Below are 18,421 nucleotides of genomic sequence, written 5' to 3' on the forward strand. Positions count from 1 at the left end.
CTCACAATATACACTCATATAACACCCATTCATCCACTTCAAACCCACACAGAAGACACAGTCCCGTATTCTGTGCGCCCAAACGCCAGCTGTAAGACCGTTCTTCTTCCCACTGTGCCAGTTCCCACAGACAGTTCTCCCACCGAAGAAGACCGCACTCAAATTTCAGGCGCCCCAATAGAGCCGTTGGGGAATGTCTTGGCGCGCACGCCAACTCCACCTCCCCTGAGCTCCCCTCTTGGCACTTCAAGCGCTTCCCCGCCTCCTGAAGCCGAGTCGGCACCTATCGAGACTGTACTGTCAGATGAGCCAGCAGAGGCACGCCCCCTTTCGCCCCGCGCCAGATGCCGGGAGAAGCACTTCGGTCAGAGGGAGAGTTTTTGAAGGAGAGATTACGGGCAAAGACCTTTCCTACTTAAGCCTGCGCCCCCCTGACCTGGGTGCTGAGTCAACTTTCTTCACACGCTGCAGAGTGTACTTAGGTAGCCTAGTTAGGGATTGTAGTGAGTTAGCATAGTGTGCCTATGAAACATATTGCCTTCAATGTTACTTTAATAAAACAGGAATTAATTCCATCCTCGTCTCTGTCTCATGAGTCTCACTCTGGGAAGGACAGTACTCAAGACCAAGCTTGGTCCAAGGTTTGTTTGTAAATACAGACTGTCCAGGAGGAAGGGCTAGATCAGGATAAATGCCCTAGGAATGGGCTAGGGGGCTCCACACACACACCCCACTATGGTCCTGAACATGAGCAATTTGAATAGGAACAATAGCTTCCATTGAAGCAAATAGTTGAAAAGAGCCCAAAGGGGAAAGCTATAGAACAAGGAGTAAGGAACATATTGCCCTCCAGATGTTTTTGGAGTTCAGCTCCCAACATTCTTTGCCATGCTGGCTCATGGGAGTTGGAGTCCAACAACATCTGGAGGGCATCAATTGGCTTACCCTGATGTAAAAGAACCACTGATGTCACCATGTAGGCCCACATGCAACTTTGCATAAAAGAGTGTGATGGGGCTGAGATCAACAACTTGACACCTTATCTGAAACATGTGCAATAGCAACTGTATTCCTTTAAAAATGCAGCTTTACTAATAAATAAATTAATGACCTAATTGTTATTGAAATTTTTATATGCAGAGATTGTCAGCGGTCAGAGCTGTGTGTGTGCCAGGCTTTACCCTGCATTGAGATCACTGAGACTGGAGACTGAGTAAAATAAGAGAAGCTCCTTTATTTATAGAGATACATAGGAAAGGCATACCTAGTTCTAACTATCTAACTAAGTTGGAGGCGCAATGCCCAGGCTTGGGTATTGCCCTCATGTCTCAGGAGAGAGAGCAAAGACAGAGATCTCTCCTCTCTCCTCGGACGGTCGAAGAAGACAAAGGAAGGAGGAGCACATAATCTTCCCTGAGCATATCAGTTTACAATGGAAGGAAGTTAAGGAGAGAACAGCACAGGTAAATGTAGGCAAGCCTAGCCAGCTGGAGGACCCTGACTCTATCTTCCTTCTGGAATACAAACAAAAGCACCCAAACAGGAGTTGCTGTTGCCCCACTTCCAATAATAATGCTGGTGACTCCTGTACCCTACACAGGTGCAGAAGAGGAAGGAAATCTCCTGCTGCCGTTCCACCTCTCTTACTGAACAGTGCTCTTGCTGAAGGGTAGTGTGCACTTTACATGGATATATAACAGATCTTCAGAAGCTTTTCTTTCTCCTCTAAGAAAGTGCTCCTTACAATTACAGTACCATGTGTGTCTTAAGCTCATTTTACCACGTGTGATTTTTAAAAAATCCTCATGTAAGTTCATCAGAATTTTAGTGTCTTTGCCTAATATATCCTTTTTTGCAAGAAATTTCCCCTAATTTTTGTGTGCACATATTTTGTTTGGACAACTCAATTTGAAAAGTTTGGAAAAGTGCTAATTTTGATGGATAGCTACATTTTGGTTCATTTATTGTTTCAGCAAATGCAAATCAGATAATTTACATTAAAATGTGAACTAAACCAAATTTCTCCCACATCCCTAGAATGGATGGATGGATGGATATAAATGCTGCAGGGATTTGTCTTTAATACATGTGGACAAGCCCTTACAGGCAAGGCTGCTCACACCACATTAGTCCAAAATCGAAACTCTACTCTGTAACATTTCAAGTTCTGCACTCAGACAGAAGATGCAACTCAAGAGCATTCACAACATTGTTTCACATATATTCTTGAGTCCCAACTAATGATAGAAATATCAGTCAATTTCACTTCTCTCAGTTAAATTAAGTTCTCTACATTTTAAATTTGCCAATTTTTTTTTACATCCTCATGAAAATTCTTCAGTATTGTAGTGCGAATTTCTCCCAACAATTTATGCATGCAGTTTTGGCTAATGTGCATTTTTGCAAGCCATTTCTCCTAGTATAATGCATTTTTTATGTTTTTTAACTACAACAGGAATGAACTTTGCTCACTCATCTTGTAGCATTTTTGTTGTCAACACTGTTATTGTATGTTTTCATAGTCTTTTTCACCTTGTCACTTTCTGAAAAGAAAAAGCTGCAAACTTCCAGCTTGCCAATACACCACATTACAACAGTATGCTAATTTGGTTCACCTTTATCAGAACCACTATATGTGATGAAAATCTGAAGCATACATATTTCATGTTCTAGAGACCACATGGAATGCCAGACAGGAAGAGTTGAAAAGAGCAAATGTGATAGAGAGATGAAACTGTTGAAAGTCCTGCAGCACTCAAAGTGACCACAGGTATATGGCTGCACCTCCATCACCAGGGTCAAAAGGAAGAAATTAAGTACTTCTGCCAAGGCTTCAGCAACTATCTATATCTTCTAGCTTCCACCCTGAACACACTAGAACAGCCGTTTCCAGCCTTTGGGTCCCCAGACATTGCTGGACTGTAGTTCCCTTAATTCCTGACCATTGGCTATGCTGGCTGGGACTGATGGGAGCTGTCATTCAGCACTACCTGGGGACCTCAAAGGTTGGGAAAGACTGCACTAGAAGATCAAGACCAACAATATTACTACATTACTTCCAGTGCATCAGAAAGAGACTGACACCTTATAGCAGAGGTGTAGGACCTATGGCTGTCCGACTCCAACTCCCATCTTCCCTGACCACTGGCTATGCTGGCTGTGACTGACAGGAGTTGAAGTCCAACTTCTGGAGGGCGGAAGAGTCTCCACTAGTGCCTTAGATTGACTGGGCATTTCCTAATCTAAAATGATTTGGGGGGGAAAGATTGACAAAGCCAAATAATTTATTGCATAATAGATCCAGAAAAGAAACAGACAAATCACCACGTACCTAAAGCTACCTGCTAAAACCACTGCAATATGATTGATAGCCCATCCACCTCACAAGCCTTGGGTGGTAAGCCGGTCTGTCCTTATAGACAAATCCTTAATCTAAAACAGCTACAGTCCACACAAAAAAGACACAAACACAGATCTGCTAGCAATAAATATCTTCAAGGACAAGCAAGGGAGTCTCATTACCTACAGACAAGCAACAAATGTATAGAGGTCATTCATTTGACATTCTGAACTTTCAAAAAAGTTTGATAAAGTACCTCATTAAAGACTCCTGCGTAAGCTTAGCCATCATAGAATAACAGGAAATGTCTTCTTATGGATCAGGAACTGTCTGGTTAAGAAGAAGGAAGCAGGAATAAATGAGACAGTTCTTCCAGTGAAGGGATGTAAAAAGTAGGGTCCTCCAAGCATCGGTATTTTGGGGACCTGTGCTTTTAACTTGTTCATAAATTATCTAGAGTTGAGGTGAGCAGTGAGGTAGCCAAATTTGCTGATGATATCAAATTGTTCAGGGTGGTTAAAACAAAAAGGGAATATAAGAAAAAGATCTCTCCAAACTGAATCAATGGGCAGTAAAATGGGAAATGCAATTCAATGTTAACAAGTGCAAAGCAATGCAAATTGGGGCAATCCCCCCCCCAAATTTCACATATGCACTCATGGGTTCTGAACTAGCAGTGACTAACCAGAAACAAGACCTTGGGGTTGTAGTGAACAGCTCAATTAAGGTGTTGACATAGCGTATGTCTGATGAGAAAAAGACGAACTCCATGCTAGTGTTATTTTTTAACTCAATCAATCAATTCAATTTATTGCACTAACCAAAGGCCATGACAAACTAGTGATAATTGAAAATGGAAATGGACTGCTTTCACGTTGATCCTGACTTATGGCAAGCCTATGAATAGGGTTTTAATGGTAAGCGGTATTCAGAGGGGGTTTACCATTGCCTTCCTCTGAGGCTGGGAGGCAGCGACTGGCCCAAGGTCACCCAGGGAGCTTCATGGCTGTGTGGGGATTGGAACCCTGGTCTCCCAGGTCGTAGTCCAGCACTCTAACCACTATACCACACTGGTAATAATTAGGAAATTATTACTATAAATATTATTATTATAAATAAATATTATTATAAACATTATTGTTATAAATAATTAGATAATAATTAGGAAATATTAAAATAAAACTTCTAATATCATAATACCATTGTAGAAATCTATACTGCAACCACACTTGGATAACACTGCAGTCAATGCTCAGACTGGCAATACTGTGATCTGAGGGACCAGCAAGAGTGCTGAGGGATCTTGGTGTTCAGCATGGCTGTGATCATTCTCTCTCTCTCAGGCCTTTCATCGCAGGTGTTTATGAAAGAATATGTGGGGAATCCCCAGCTGCCAAGGAGAGATTGTGTGGTAAGACTGAGGTAGGCATTCTCAGCAGATAATTGTACAACGCGGTCATGGTCTCACCCACAGGCAGAGGGATAGACCACAGCCCTGTATGAGCATCTGTTCTCTATTGGGGAAGGGGTTATTCGTGTGCCTCCCATGCTGGGAGGTGGGCAAGCACTTTTCTCTCTCCCTTTCTGCCTTCTACCCCTACCCCCCCAGCAACAACTTTACTGAAAATATTCTTAGCCCGTGCTTGTTCCCAAGACAATTCAGAACCTGCAAAGAATTTGGGCTCATATTTTGCCTATATACCATTTTAACTGCCAAGACTCCCCTTAAAGAATTCTTGGAATAGCAGTTTGGTGAGGATGCTGAGAATTCAGAGAAGACTCCTCGCACAGTTCCCATCGTTCTCTAAAGAAAAAGATTGTGTTATATGTTATATTAGCAGCCTGATATCCAGAGTTGCTCAGGAATTCAAAGAAACCAAAAAGATATGTGGGGTTTTTAAATAGTGGTTAAAATCAGAGCAAATTTGAAAGGTTCAGTTTGCCATCTTGATTCAAAATGGTGTCCAATTGTATCCAAACGTAGATGAAAAACCTGCTCATTGATCTCAAGAACTATCATGCAAAATTTGATAGACTTGTCCCAATGCATAGTGAACAAGCAAACAACTTTCCAAAATATATAGATGTTACAAGTTGGACTTGCAAAAAAAATGTTGCAACATGGTGCTTCTGTTGAGCCGGCCAGCCATGTCCTTTTCCACGATACTCTATTCCATTGCCCTCCCAACAGACATGATCAGTCCTTGTTGGGCTGCTTTTGGATCATCCCCCTCTTTGCAGGTTCCCCCTAATGATTTGTATACCTTTGCAAATCTTGGGGTTCTCTCACACCTGCCAGTACCTTCCCCTTGGGCATAAATGGTGCCACTTTGGCTACATAAGGATACTCTGCTATTACTATAAGGCTGTTGTCACACAGCAGTTTGCTTGGCTGTCACCAGATGGCATGGGAAACTATAGTATGATAATAGCCTTCTGAGAGCTGCAGGGTCATTGTAGCAGCAGCAGAGGGCAGTGGAGGCGACAGCAGGCACCCAGGCAAGCCTTGGAGGAACAGTCACGACAGGCTGGAGCAGCTCCTCAGCAACTGTCCTGCTTTGCTGCCACCCACTTCACCAAAAACACTGTTTCAAACTCAGTGATGGAAGGCAAGGAGGAAGGAAGCAGCGAGTGGTGGGAGAACAGGACTTTGCTGAAGAGCTGCCCAGCCTCTCCTGAGTGTTTCTCTGCAGCTTGCCTGGGCTGCCCGCCTCCATCTCCCTCCTCCTCCACTTTCCTCCTCCTGCTGGGATAAGATCTAAAGGGAAAGGGGAGGGGGGCTTGGCAAGGCCTGAGGACAATGGTGGCTTGTGGGAGGGGCGTGGGAGGTAGGTGGTGTTGGAGATCCTTTGCACCTTTGATATTGGGGAACAAAGGAAAAGCAAGAGGGATCACAAAAAATTGGAAAGATCGCTGTGGAACAGGCTTTGCAATGCTTCCCATGCTTCCCCTTTCAACCTCTCAAGTTGGGATGTTGACAGGTGGGTGGGACAACCCACCTATCAATCCGCTGAGAACATATTTATGTCATGTAATTGGCATATGGGCTGCCCCCACTGTCAAAGTTGTCCTAAGATGGAAGCCAAAAAGGTTTCCCACCCCTGGTGTCGTGGGTTGGTGTAGAGGGTTTGACAATGTCTAAAGGGTGGGGAAAGGTGGAGGGGGGGTTGTTAGGGTGAGGTTGTAGTTAGGTTTGGTGGGCAATGCAACCAGGGGCCAAGCTCCTACTATCTATCTATCTATCTATCTATCTATCTATCTATCTATCTATCTATCTATCTATCTATCTATCTATCTAGAGGTGATGTATATGTTCATGTAAAATTTGGTACCTGGGTTTGCTTGTTTTCCTGTTCCATCCCTGTCCTTTTTTACTTTTGTATTGTGTATATTAAATTGTAAACCTACAAGCAGTGTCTGTGTTGTTTTCTTATTGCACCCACGGGCCCTGCTCCTGACCTCTGGAAATTCATCTGACATTTTTATAGAGCAGAGCTCAGGGACACGGCAATGAGCACAATCCTGCCCCTTACACCCAGAAGCTGACCACAAAAGACATTTTGCCACTATAACTGACTGCACACCGTAATCCAAGAGGAGAGGACCAGACCTCTTGCTGCCTATGGAAAGGATCTTTCAGATTGCATGTTACTTTATTAGTGCTCTGAAAAGCACCGCCACCACTCGCAAGCATCTGCTGTGGATGCTAGCTGGTTAGATTTTTCATCTCTCTAAGGAGGGGGGGCACAGATCCAGAACATGAGGCCACAATCTAATACAGAATAAAATGCTAGAAAGTAAAGATTGTGCTTAATTCAGTGTGACATTACACATTCACATCTATTCAGTCTTGACCTGTGCCTGTCATCTTATAGCTAATGTTACTGAAGCACCTCCAGACTCCTGCTATTTTGAGGTGGGATTCAACCACATTCTAGCAAATTCAGGCTGCGCAATTACAATGGACTGCGTATTCTTGTACAACAAGCCAACTTCCAAAAAACCCAGACATTCTGAGGTAAGGAAAGGGACAAGAATGTGTGCTAGATGCAACACCATATAACTTCCCTACCTACAATTCAGAATGAATGCTCAGTAAACAGCAGCCTTCCTATAACCTCCCTGTAAATGTTGTGCAAACAAATCAGAATGAATAAATGAACATAAATCACTGAACACATCACCTGGAAATGACCTGAGAGTGTTTGAACTGGTCGTGCCTGCTGTATTCTACATTCTTCCCAGTTAGGTTCACATGCACAGTGTCCTGTTTTTTGGTAAGGGAACATTTACTACCCTTCTCTATGAATAGCAGAGTCTAGTTCTGGGATAAAGGTGATCATGTGCTAACTAACACATACTCTACAGTAGGGTTGCCAGGTCCAATCCCTGAGACTGATCCTGTATCTTTAGGAGAAGAGAAGGTCAGCCAAGTGCAGGTGTTCTGGCAACTCTGTAATGGGAAAAACCACAAGGTGGAATTCTCTCTCCCCCCACCACAACTTTTAAAGATAGGGAAGACCTCTTGGTTGCCAGGCCCAGCCTCCAAGAGGTCTTTGGCTGACTTTCTTTTCTCCTAAAGATACAGGATCAGTCTCAGGGATTGAACCTGGCAACCCTAAATATACAGTCATGGTTTTGAAGTGGGCTTGCAAACTATGGTATTGTCTAACTATGGTTACCATTAAGATGGGTGCACAGTCTAGCACTGCCAGGTTAGAAGCATCCCAACCCCTGAGATTTCAGGGGCAGGTCCTAGTGATATCATGGGGGTGTGCCCTAGTGATGTCATTAAGCATGATACATTAAGCATCAACCACAGTTGTTTGGAACACACCACTCAAACAAAAAAAATTCTCTGATTGGAAATTAAGATAGAAATCTTAGCCAAATGAGGATGTTTCCAGGTCCAGCTGAAGTGATGGGATCATTTCTTCTCACCTGCTTAGACAGTCTGGGTAAGGAACATTTAATCTAGCCTACTTGCTTCTGTCAAGAAGGGTTTAAGTGCCCTCAGGCCTGGCCATTGTAGGAAGAAAGCCTAGAGTTGTGGAGATGTTAGATGGGAGCACTCAGGAGTAAAGATGGATGCCTCTGAAAGCTGCAATTCTGAGCACACTTACTATAAGGGACTAAGTCCCAGAAAATTCAACAAGACTTACTTCTGAGTAGATATTGTTAGGATTGTGTTGTTGTAAGGCTTGACTAAGGATCCTCTCCAACGATACCCATATCAAAGCAGGGTTGGCAGCCTCCTGCCTGGAATGGCCTGCCTGCCTCTTAACGTGGCTGCTCCAAACTTCTTTACAGGCTTGACTGTTCACTGCAGAGAGAGGTTGGAGAAATGAGTAAGAGTTAAGAAGATTTCTTACTCTTTCCTGCCTACTCTGTGGGCAACATATAAATACACTTCCAACCCAATTCCAGTGAGTAATAACTGACAAGGAGAAAACACACATGGTTTGGTCTACTTTCACAGGCAGGAGATTGGAAACAACAGCAACTGAAGCCACACTTCCCAGTATGTGAATTATCTTTTACCACAATTGGGGAAGAAACAAACCATAATGCAAATAACAAAGTGCATCATCAGTGGGTTTGAGGGGGTTGAGCTGACCACTTGGAACCATTGTTGTATGGATGTAAGGCAGTAAGGTTAGAGGTAAATGAAATGCAAATGGAAAAAGAAAAACAAAAGACAGTGATGATTTCCTAAATGCAATACCATAACAACAACAACAAGAATCCTTTGAGTGAGACCCTATCTGCACATAATACTTCTGCTCTGAAATCTGCACTGGTTGCCAATTTCCTACCAGGCCACGTTCAAGGTGTGCTTTCCATGTTATGGGTTCCACATAGTACTTGTTCTGCTCTTGTAAGAAATCAGTCCTTTACTGTGGCAGCACCTATGCTTTGGAACTCCTTGTTTTGTACTCATTTTGCCACCTGCTAAAAATATTTTTGTTTAGGCAAACCTTAGAAGCTATTATGATTTTTATCTGTTTTTAACTCATTGTTGGTTTTATTATTTTGAATGTTTTTAAATACCTGTCTTTAACTGTTTTTGCCAATAATTTTATTGTTTTAATTCCTTTTTACAATAAACATTTATATAAATTTATATAAACATATATATAAATGTTGTAGATAAAATACATAAATAAATTTTGGAGTCACTGTGGCCCTTGGATCTCTTTTCTCTTTTAGGCACAAAGGTATCTGCCTTATATCGAGTCAGGCCATTTGATACCATCTGTCTGTCTGTCTGTCTATCTTATTTATTTATTTATTTATTTCTCTCTTTCTTTCTATCCTGCCCTTCTACCCTATAATAGGGCACTCAGGGAGGCTTACAAAAATAAAATCAAAAACGTACATAATAAAAGTGTAAACAGTAAAATAACAAAAACATTAAAATAAATTAAAATACATAAGCTAGCTCAGTACTGATGACATGGACAAGCGTTGGCTCTCCAGGATTCCAGGCAATAGTCTCTTCCAGAGATTGAATTTTGGACCTTTGCATGCAAAGCATGTGCCCTACCACTGAGCTACAGCCCTGTGTTAAAAAGTATCTTTTAAAATTGTTATCTTCAATTCACTAATGAATTCACAGCATACTAGGGCAGATCCACACCATGCATTCACACCATGCCCATTCAACATATATTTGAAGAACATGAATCATGGCAACTGTAGTTTGTTAAGGATGGTAGGAACAGTAATGTGAGAGAGAAACTTACTTCCCAGGATTCTTTGGGGGAAGTCATGTGCTTTAAATGCGAATCAAATTTGCTTTAAATGTATTATGTGGATTTGAATTTCTACATAAACTTTGCCTGTGTATAAATCGTTTTAATTAAATATTAAAATGGAAATCAGGTACAAAGTTTACTGGGTGACCATGGGCTACACACCATCTCTCAGCCTAATCTGCCACTCATGGCGAAAACAACAGAGGGGGACCATGACCACCCCAAGGAAGAAGGGCACACTTAAAATATAGAGGACATAATAATTCATAAATAATAATTTACAACCATAGCGTGAAATCAGATATATATCAAGACATAGTATGAAGAAGTATTTATATTCACTAATAGGCAAAAAACCTTGCAGTTTAAGAATGTACCTATAGCCCATAGATATTTCTATCAAACTTTAAAAAGCAGGGAAATTGGGCAGCTATAGTGAATGCACCAGGGGAGCAGGAGACCTCTGAGATATTGGACTGCCCTACAAATGTGTCAAAATGCAAACACAATTTTGGTTGGCCTTTCACAGTCCAATCCACTTCATGTGTATTTCATTTCCCTCATTATTCATCCTAGAAACCTGTGTCAAATTTATTTTTATTAATTTCAAAGCCTATTTATTGGTCAGTGTCATATCGTGAAGACAGCCTTTTGTGTTTCAAATTGGAGGTTATGTTTTATTTCTACTTTGGGTGCATTAACAGTTTAATCTGAAACTGCAGTTTGATGTAAAATCAGACAGATTACAATATGTTGCTACTTAAGCAATGACTCTAGCTGTTGGAAAAAACAAACTTTGCCTGCCCAAGATGCATGTTTTCAGCCTACTATGTTTGAAAATGAAATGGGACTGCCTTAAAGTCAATCCCAACTTATGGCTACCCTATGAATAGGGTTTTTTAAGGAAAGGTGGGCACGGTCAATTAAAACATAGAGCACACCTAGAATTTTGCTAGAATATATTTCACCTTCCACTGTTTTGCATCTTGTGCAAACTGAGACACTCCTGATGTCCACTGGAGACAATTCTGCAAAATAGTCAGTGCCATTATTCCACAATTATTTTTGGAGTTTTTTTAGTGTAAATTTTGCAAAGTGTTGCTGTACTTCACATATTCACAGAAATAGAAACAAAAGAAAATGATTTCCTATAGGAAACGTCACTAAAATTGCAAAGGAAATCAGACATATTCAAAGTGACCATCTGAACTATATCAACTGTCTTAATAATGTTGCTTCCTCCCTGCTAAAACAAGATCAGCACAGCACATATCTTCTTTCTATTATTTGGGCTGATTGCAGGTGTTGCCACCACTCACCATATGCTCAGAGGCACGTTACCAAATTCTTCCATACTACACAGGTATCTCAGAGAGGAGGTCAGGTGCATTCTTTATAGCTCCCGTAGTGCATTCACTATAGCTGCCCAATTTCCCTGCTTTTTAAAGTTTGATAGAAATACCTGTGGGCTATTGGTACGTTCTTAGACTGCAAGGTTTTTTGCCTATTAGTGAATTTCTCTGGTTTTTAATTCGGCAGGCAAGAAATGGGATCCTGTGCAAGTTTGCTGAGAATGGATTGATCATTTGCATGCTTATTGAGTTCAGTGGGATTTACTCCCATGCAATCATGCTTAGGATAGGTAAAACTGACCGGGGGGGGGAGGGAGAGAGGGCTGGAGTGGGCAGAGGAGGAGGAAGAAGGAAGATGGAAGGAGAGGAAGAAGAGAGAGGAGAGGGGAAGGCACGGAAAGGCAGGTCTTACCATTTGCATGCTTATTGAGTTCAATGGGATTTACTCCCATGCAATCATGGTTAGGATAGGTAAAACTGACCATGGAGGAGGGGGAGGGGGAAGGGAGAGGGGAGCAGAAGGACGAGGATGGGGAAGGGGGGATTGGAGGGGGAGGGGCAAAGGAAGGGGAGGGCAGGACAGGTTTGATCATTTGCATGCTTATTGAGTTCAGTGGGATCTACTCCCATACAATCATGCTTAAGATAGTTAAAACTGACCATGGGGAGGGGTAGGAGGGGTAGGGGAGTAGGAGGAGAGGCGAGAAGGAAGGGATTAGAAGAAGGGAGGGGGAGGGGGAGGGGAGAGGGAGGAGGAGAAGGGAGGGTGGGTTTAATCATTTGCATACTTTTTGAGTTCAATGGGATTTATTTCTGTGCAATCATGTTTAGGATAGGTGAAACTGACCTGGGAGAGGGGCAGGGAGGGGAGCAGAAGGAGGAGGGGAGGCGATTGCTGGGTGTGCACTGGGCAGAGGGGAAGCCCCTTTCCAACAGGAATACAATGTGAACAGTATCATTGTTCTTCAGGGTCCTGTACAAGGTTGCTGAGAATGGATTGATCATTTGCATGCTTATTGAGTTCAGTGGGATTATTTACTCCCCTGCAATCATGCTTAGGATAGGTGAAACTGACCATGGGGAGGGACGCCTGAAGTGGGCAGGGGAGGAGGAAAAAGGAAGAGGGGAGGGGAGAAAGAAGGGAGGGGAGAGGGAAGGGGGAAGGCAGGTGTGATCATTTGCATGTTTATGGAGTTCAGTGGGATTTACTCCCGTGCAATCATGGCTAGGATACGTAAAACTGACCATGGGGGAGGGGGAGGGGAGAGTAGAGGGAAGGAGGAAGGGGGGAGCAGAAGGGGGAAGAAGGGGGTTGGAAGGGGAGGGGGAGGGGTGAAGGAAGGGGGAGGGAAGGGGCAAGAGGGAAGAGCTAGGAGGGAGGAGGAGGGGAGGGCAGGTTTGATCATTTGCATGCTTTTGGAGTTCAGTGGGTTTTACAGTGCAATCATGCTTAGGATATGTGAAACTGACTTGGGGAGGGGCAGAGAGTGGAGGAGGAGGGCAGGAAGGGGAGGAAGAGGGGAGGAGATTGGATGGGTGGGCACTGGGCAGAGAGGAAGCCTTTCCCTTCCAAAAGGAAAACATTGTGAAATATATCATTCTTTTCCCCCCACCTTTTTATTCTACAGCAGGCACATGTAGCCTCCCACCCAGATTTAAACCAAAGCTGTCCCTGGCCACATCCACACCAGGCCTTTATCTCACTTTGGACAGTCATGGCTTCTCCCAAAGAATCCTGGGAAGTGTAGTTAGTGAAGGGTGCTGAGAGTTGCTAGGAGATGCCCTGTTCCCCTCACAGAGCTTCAATCAGAGTGGCTGACTGTTAAACCACTCTGGCCACTGGAGCTCTGTCAGGGGAATAAGAGTCTCCTCTCAGTACCCTTCACAAACTACCCTTCCCAGGATTCTTTGGGGGAAGCCATGACTGTCTAAAGTGAAATAAAGGTCTGGTGTGGCTGTGGCCCCGATTAGCCAAGCAGCGGTGAGTCTGGCCTTTAGAACACTGACAGTTGGTTCTTACTGAGCATGCCGGCCTTATAATTGAGTTCCACGTAAAATGTCTTAAATTAATTAAAAATCAGCCAGGCATTTTTTTAACTTTTAGACTGCAAAAGATGAAGGTCAGAGTATGGGGCAGGGTCAGTAATAGGATTACAGGTACTCTGTGACAGAAAAATGTCTGAAAGGGATCTGGTTTCCCCCCCTCATTTTAGACTTTGAACTCTCAATATTCTCTGACTGTTTTATGTATCTCCATGAAAATTTACAGGGTTGTTAAGCAAGCGTTTCTGAGTTCAGGACTATAAGTTATGTAAGGTTTTGTTTTGAAATAAGCTTATAGGAAGCATCAGAATGGCATGGGGGTATTTTCAATTTAACATTGTGGAATGTGAAAAAACCACGCTGGCCATAGTATACAGCCACTCTTGTGGCTACATAATAAGCATGAATTTCATATAATTTTTTTATTTTTACAACCTGTAATGATATTTATAGTACAATCTTATGCATGTTTACTCAGAAGCAAGGCCCAATGTATTCAATGGGGCTTACTCAGACAGGGAAGCATGCACAGGACTGCAAGTCAGTGATAAGGAACTTCACTGACCCAATCCAAAATTCAGAATCATGCCACTTTAAGCTGTTTTGCAACTGTTTTATACTTGTTTTATGGTTACTGGATTTTAAATGGCTTTATTTCTTGTTGTGAGCTGCCTTGGTTTCCAACCCTACCTCACAGGGTTGTTGAAAATATTACACACTCACACACACCCCAAATAATCGTTTATTGTCAAACCAGTTGGCCATTGCAGAATTTTTTTTAAGTATTAGTTTCCTGCCAAATAAAAGCATTGTCACCTAAGTAAGCCCTGCCTAACTGCTGAAAAAGAAAAAAGCTTGGAGGGAGAGAGAAAAATTTACAACACAATCCTTTTCTATGTTGACTTAAAAGTCCCATTGATTTTCACCACAATCCTAACCATGTCTACTCAAAAGTAAGTCCTACTGAATTCAATGGGGTTGACTCCCAGGTATGTGGAATTAGCATTGCTGGTTTACTCCCAGAACAGTTTCATATTGGGAAGATTTTCAAAACAGGTTATGAATAAGACAAATAAATTGCCCTCTCCAACAGTCCAGTAAAATTTAAACTTAAACAAGTCAAACTCCTTAATTAGAAAAGCATAACACTGCAACAGGTACACTTTTTAAAACTTCTCTTCAAAAATTAATTGAAAGGTAAAATGCCATATTTTGCAAGTAATTAAAAAAACCTGCATGTACATTTTGATTATAATTATAACTAAAATTGTTTACTGTATATGCCAACAAAGATCCTGCTGTGATCCTCTGTTGTAGTGCAATTCTATGCATGTTTACTCAGAAGCAAAGCCAAATCCTGTACAGAGAAAGTCCTCTTTATGCTGCTACTCTTTATGCTATTTACGGAATTCCTGACGTGAGACAAGCAGGAAAAGGACACTGTTCTCAGAACTTGAAATGGGGTTTCGGTATTGCCTAGGGGGGCCTCAACAAATCTTGTCAATCACAACTCTGACTTCACTTATTGGCTAAATACCTGAACAGGCAGGGATTAGAGCAGCTGGTATTAACAGGAGTTGAGGGTGTGATGTTTTGGCTTATATCTTATGAACCAGACCACCTAGAAACTTTTTTATTTTAATGAAAGCTAAGAGTTTGGAGATTTAGGTGGTACCTGGAGAGCCAGGAAGATGCTAACCATGGTTAGCTCTGAAACTGAAAAGGAAGGTTGGATGCTCACATGAGGAGGAGCCCATGTATCTCTGTAGGGTGCTCCAGATCTCCTAACTGTAGTTATATGTGTAAATAATACTTAGCATTTGTGGAATACTTTTCAGCATTCAAAGCACTTCACAGACATTATCTTGTTGGAATCCGTACAATCCTGTATGGTAGGTTGATATTTTTATTCCTGTATTGCAGATGGGGAGCTGAGAGGCTGTGGTGAAAGAGTTAAAGGTGAAACCTAGGACAATGTCCTGGTTTGTAGCTCAGTCTCATAGCAAATACAGTATTAAGAACACAAAGAGCCCTGTTGAATCAGATTAAAGTCCTATCCAGAAACTTGTTTTGCACAGTGACCAACCAGATGCCTCTGGGAAACCTGCACGCAGGACATTGAGTCCAACAGCACTGTCCCTACTTGTGATTCCCAGCATCTGGTATCCAAAGCCATGCTGCTTCTGAACCTGGAGGTAGCATATATAACCATTATGACTGGTAGCTATTTTCTCCATGAAACTATGCTAAAATCATCTAATGTTTACACCTGAATGAGCCAGCAAAGATCAGGTATCACAGATAGCAACAGAGGAAGCTGCCTTAAACCAAGTTAGACCACTTGTCCATCTATCTTGGTATTGTCCACACTGACTGACAGCAGTTTTCCAGGCTTTCAAGCACAGGACATTCTCAGCCAGGGATTGAACCAGGGACCTTCTGCGTTCAAATGCTCTGCCGCTAGCTCCAGCAGCAGTCTCTAGAACCTTACACTCAATGCTTTTCTGGGGAGCCATTTCATACATTCATGAATACTAGGGCTGCATACAAATAATTTAAAGCACATTATTTTCTTCAAATAATCCAGGGAACTGTAGTTTACCCTTCACAGAGCTACCATTCTCAGCACCCTTAACAGATTTCCCAAGGTTCTTTGGGGAAAATAATGTGCTTTAAATGTATGGTGTGTATGCATCCTTAGTGCAAAGGAATTAATAGAATAGTAGAGTTGGAAGGGGCCTATAAGGCCATCGAGTCCAACCCCTTGCTCAAGGCAGGAATCCAAATCAAAGCATTCCTGACAGATGGCTGTCCAGCTGCCTCTTGAATGCCTCCAGTGTTGTTCCATCCAGCCCACATTTAGCTAGCTTGCTAATCAGAATATCATGGGGTACTTTGTCAAAAGCTATGCTGAAGTCGAGGTATATTATGTCCACAGCATTCCCACAGTCCACAAGGGAGGTTACCCGATCAAAAAATGAGATAAGATTAATTTGGCAGGATTTGTTCTTCATAAATCCATGTTGGCTCCTAGTAATCACTACATTGTTTTCAAGGTGCTTGCAGACTGACTGCTTTATAATCTGCTCCAGAGTTTTTCCAGGGATTGATGTTAGGCTGACTGGTCTGTAGTTCCCCTGTTCCTCCCTTTTGTCCCTGGTTCCTCCTTTTTGAAGAAGGAATTGTTTTAATAAAAGCATGTTATGCTCATGTGAGTGTGAACCAGCCCTCCCACTGGATTTTATAGGCCTGGGAGCATCCACAAAAGAGTGCATTAAGAGAACTAATATCCTGCCCACAGAACACTTCTCGCCTCACAGCTTTTAAAATACCTTTTCTACTGTGCATAGATCAAAACCAGTTGCACATCCCACACAAAAGCTGGTCCAGCTTGAGCACGTTTAATGCACACCTGAACCAATCCACTGAAAACAATTAAATTGTCAGGGCTCCAGGATAGATCATGTCATTGTCAATTCATCTCTACGGAGAAAGCATTGCCTAGCTTGTTCTCACTTCTTTACTTCTTCCCTATCACCTTTGGGCGGCTTTGGACACCATACTTGAATTCTTGATTTTAACAGAAGCAAAAGCTGAGAGTAGCCATAAGTGCACCCTGGACTTCAGGAAAGCTGATTTTAATAAACTCAGAACAATTGTAAGTACAGTTCCATGGCAAGCCACCCTAATGAGAAAAGGAGTCCAAGATGGGTGGGAGTTTCTAAAAAAGGAAATTCTAAAAGTGCAATGGCAAGCAATTCCAACAAGGAAAAAAGGGGGGAAACAACAGAAGAAGCCAATGTGGCTTCACAAAAAGCTTAGAGAGGACCTGAAAACAAAAAAGGACACATACAGGAAGTGGAAAGAAGTCCAGGCCACAAAGGAAGAGTACAGGCAGGTATCACGGAATTGCAGGGATGGTGTCAGGAAGGCTAAAGCTGAGAATGAGCTGAGGATAGCGAGGGATGCTAAAAGCAACAAAAAAGCTTTCTTCAGGTATATCCATCGTAAAAGACAGAAGAGAAACGATGGCACAGCTACTCAATGAGGAAGGCAAAATGGTAACAGATGACAAAGAAAAGGCAGAAGTGCTCAATTCCTACTTTGGCTCAGTCTTCTCCCAAAAAAGGATCTGTGACCCTCCCGGGAAACATGAAGTAGAAGGGGCAGGATTGGAGCTTGAGATTGATAGACAAATGGTCAAGGAATACCTAATCACTGTGAACGAGTTCAAATCGGCATGGCCCGATAAACTGCATCCTAGAGTATTGAAGGAACTGGCTGAAGAACTCTCAGAACCGCTGTCTACTATCTTTGCGAAATCATGGAGGACTGGTGAAGTGCCGGATGACTGGAGGAGAGCTAATGTTGTCCCTATCTTCAAAAAAGGGAAAAAGGAGGAACTGGAGAACTACAGACCAGTCACAAAGGATGTCACATAGAGGAGGGCCGGGATCTCTTCTCAATCATCCCAGAGTGCAGGACACAGAATAATAGGCTCAAGTTGCAGGAAGCCAGATTTCGACTGGACATCAGGAAAAACTTCCTAACTGTTAGAGCCATACGACAATGGAATCAATTACCTAGAGAGGTAGTGGGCTCTCTGACACTGGAGACATTCAAGAGGCAGCTGGACAGCCATCTGTCGGGAATGCTTTGATTTGGAAGAATAAATCCTACCAGTCTAATCTTATCTCGTTTTTTGATCGGGTAACCTCCCCTGTAGACTGTGGGAATGCTGTGGGCATAATATACCTCGACTTCAGCAAAGCTTTTGACAAAGTGCCCCATGATATTCTGATTAGCAAGCTAGCTAAATGTGGGCTGGATGGAACAACTATCAGGTGGATCCACAGTTGGCTCCAGAATTGTACTCAAAGAATGCTTATCAGTGGTTCCTTCTCAAACTGGGCAGAGGTAATGAGTGG

General features: G+C 42.6%; 1 protein-coding gene across 8 annotated transcripts in view; it reads right to left on the bottom strand.

The window, feature by feature from the left end:
• The window catches only part of LYL1 (LYL1 basic helix-loop-helix family member), a 41,270-nt gene that overhangs the window by 11,893 nt on the left and 10,956 nt on the right, over nucleotides 1-18,421 (bottom strand). For 3 of the 8 annotated variants that reach the window (XM_061640201.1, XM_061640171.1, XM_061640211.1), the window contains exons 2-3: nucleotides 8,503-8,663; nucleotides 3,597-3,670 (exon numbers count right to left, since the gene is read on the bottom strand). The gene's annotated coding sequence lies outside the window, so the exon portion shown is untranslated. Of the gene's footprint in view, nucleotides 1-3,596; nucleotides 3,671-4,283; nucleotides 4,411-4,540; nucleotides 4,981-5,042; nucleotides 5,145-8,502; nucleotides 8,664-18,421 lie in introns of those variants that run through there. The other 5 variants (XM_061640176.1, XM_061640181.1, XM_061640188.1 and 2 more) reach the window with 5 other exon arrangements.

This window comes from Rhineura floridana, chromosome 1 (genome assembly GCF_030035675.1).
Source record: "Rhineura floridana isolate rRhiFlo1 chromosome 1, rRhiFlo1.hap2, whole genome shotgun sequence".
NCBI lineage: Eukaryota > Metazoa > Chordata > Lepidosauria > Squamata > Rhineuridae > Rhineura > Rhineura floridana.